Here is a 3,288-nt window from a genome sequence, read left to right on the forward strand (position 1 = left end):
TCCAATTATTTCTGGGTCTCATTTTGCACGGTCTACCCATAGCTTCCTTTTAAGTAAAATTTACTTTCTAAATAGTGAGATGCTTTACCAGGAGAGATGCTTTCTGCGACCTCTCCTTGCAGCACAAATTCAAAGTTTTCAAGATGAGTGATCCACCCATCCATGTGCTTCCATCTGAAGTACCCAGAGTTCTAGTATCTCCCCTTGTCATTAGTGATATAGACCATATTTCCCTATTAGAAAATGTTCCCAGAATTGGGAAACTTAGGCTAAGAGTGAGCCTGTGCCAATGGCAAGTTACTGGCGTCTCTTCTCTCAGCATACTACATTGCTTGCCTTCCCCATTATCTCATCATCCTTCCCAAAAGGACTTTCTGAACTTCGCACAAGGCACATACACACACCACACAGACTCACTTGGAAGCCTGTTAATGAAAATTAACCAGCAATTATCCTACAATTCATGGGGTCCTCACTGTCTTCTTATTGATCTTGATGATCAGTAGTCAGATATCTGAGTTCTATAATTTAAGATTCATCTTCCTTCTCTCCTCTGTGAGCTGACATATCTTGATGAAGCCCTCATTTAGTAGGGACAGTATTGGCATCTCTATGAGAACAGTATAAAATAATCTTTAGCTCCCATTTAGCTTTAGTTCAAAACACAAAGTTTAAATGCCACAAAAAACAGATTTCTGGATCATTCTGTTTAAAGCTTTACTTATAACAACACTATGGACATATTCTAAGATAGTTCTACCTCAGAAAAAGGACTATAAGAACATTCTTAAGATGCCAATTTGAACCCATGCATTAAATTGCCTTCCTCGCGCTCACTTCGGCAGCACATGTGCTAAAATTGGAACGATACAGAGATTAGCATGGCCCCTGTGCAAGGATGACACGCAAATTTGTGAAGTGTTCCATGTTTTTATATATAATGGAATATTACTCAGCCATAAAAAGGAACGAAATTGGGTCATTTGTAGAGACATGGATGGAGACAGAGACTGTCATACAGAGTGAAATAAGTCAGAAAGAGAAAAACAAATATCGTACATTAATGCATATTTGTGGAATCTAGAAAAAAGGTACAGATGAACTGGTTTGCAAGACAGAAACAGAGACACAGATGTAGGGAACAAACATATGCACACCAAGCAGGGAAAGAGGGGATGGAATGAAATGGGAGACTGCAACTAACATATATACACTAATATGTATAAAATAGGTAGCTAATGAGAACCTGCTGTATAGCACAGGGAACTCCACTTTGCTGTACAGTAGAAACTAACACAACATTGTAAAACAACTATACCCCAAGAAAAAACATTTTTTTAATCCAACTGGACATTTATATCAAATATTAAACATTTTCTATCTCTTGGTTACTATTATGTACTTTAAGATTCTGTTAGCAACTTAAATATGGTCTATTTTTCATGGACCTCACCATCTCTCTAGGGAGGCCGGTAGATATAACTAAATATGCTTAATGAATTAACCAGCATGAGGGACAAAAGTCACAACTGATGACATGAAACACATTATAGATGTAATTCCTGCTTTCCATCTGATTCAACAGAGTATTTGATGACTGAACTTAAATTAATAATTCTTTGTAATGAACTTACAGTAGGTGACTTGTGTTGTAAAACGTAAACTCATTTGTATAAAAAGAGTAATTTTTGTTATCTCACAGGGTATTCATTCCTATTAAATGATATAAGGTATAAATAATGTGCAATACCTTACAACACAGCTGTGACAATTAGAGCATTACATCTCTGTATTAAAGTTTGGCAAATCAAAAAAACTTGCCTTCCTTCCTACATTCCCAATGAAATAGACAAAAAAAATTAAAATGAAGGAGAAGACATCTATATCAGTCCCGGAAAACAGCAAAAGTTGTGACAAATACTTGTCAAAAATTGTTGTGACTTCTTTTACTAGGAAAATATAAAATAGCAAAATTGACTCAAGAAGAAGTAAGGAATATAAATAAGATCAAAGATATTATAATAAAAATACCATCAAATAATTGTCAAATTATAGGGGCTTCCCTGGTGGCACAGTGGTTGGGAGTCCGCCTGCCGATGCAGGGGACACGGGTTCGTGCCCCAGTCGGGAAGATCCCACATGCCGTGGAGCGGCTGGGCCCGTGGGCCATGGCCGCTGAGCCTGCGCGTCCGGAGCCTGTGCTCCGCAACGGGAGAGGCCACAACGGTGAGAGGCCTGCGTACCACAAAAAAAAAAAAAAAAGAATTGTCAAATTATAAAGGACATTTGGCCTGGGAGGTTTTATAAATCTTCAAGAAGCAAGAAATTCCGGACTTCCCTGGTAGTGCAGTGGTTAGGAATCCACCTGCCAATGTAGGGGACACAGGTTCGAGCCCTGATCCAGGAAGATACCACATGCCGCAGAGAAACTGAACCCATGCGCCACAACTACTGAGCCTGCGAGCCACAACTACTGAAGCCCGCATGCCTAGAGCCCATGCTCCACAACGAGAAGCCACCACAGTGAGAAGCCCACACACCACAACAAAGAGTAGCCCCCGCTCGCTGCAACTAGGGAAAGCCCACATGCAGCAACAAAGACCCAACACAGCCAAAAATTATTTTTTAAAAAGCAAGAAATTCTAATGCTATTTAATGTGTTAGACTACGAAAAAGATCAAAATTTTCCAATTCAATTTTAAAAACCAAATGTCATAACCCTGTTACCAAAATCCTGGTAAATACAGCACAGAAATCTCTAGACCAACATAATTTAGGAATGTTTGCACAAATATATTGAGAAATATTAGCAAATCACACCAGCAACAATTTTAAAAATAATAAGCCATTAAAGATGATTCCAAATTCTTTGCTATTCCTCCCATTGGAAGGTGGAGCCTAATTCCCTTCCACTTGAATCTGAACTGACCTCAGCAACTGGCTTGACCAATAAAATCCAGCAGAAGTGACACTCTGAAACTTCTATGGTTAGGTCATCGGGCATCTTGCAGCTTCCATGTCTGGGATCATTGCTTTTTCAAGCCAGATAAGATGTAAGAAATGTGACAACTCGGGCTTCCCTCGTGGCGCAGTGGTTGAGGGTCCGCCTGTCGATGCGGGGGACGCGGGTTCGCGCCCCGGTCCGCGAAGATCCCGCATGCCGCGGAGCGGCTGGGCCCATGAGCCATGGCCGCTGAGCCTGCGCGTCCGCAGCCTGTGCTCCGCAACAGGAGAGGCCACAACAGTGAGGCCCGCGTACCGCAAAAAAAAAAAAAAAAAAAAGATACG

General features: G+C 40.8%; 1 non-coding gene across 1 annotated transcript; it reads left to right on the top strand.

The window, feature by feature from the left end:
- Window positions 1-829: 829 nt before the first annotated feature.
- On the top strand, window positions 830-933 carry LOC136121713 (U6 spliceosomal RNA). Its single transcript, XR_010655736.1, has one exon. It is a non-coding gene; the product is annotated as a U6 spliceosomal RNA (small nuclear RNA).
- Window positions 934-3,288: the final 2,355 nt, after the last annotated feature.

Source organism: Phocoena phocoena, chromosome 3 (genome assembly GCF_963924675.1).
Source record: "Phocoena phocoena chromosome 3, mPhoPho1.1, whole genome shotgun sequence".
NCBI classification, from domain to species: Eukaryota; Metazoa; Chordata; class Mammalia; order Artiodactyla; family Phocoenidae; genus Phocoena; species Phocoena phocoena.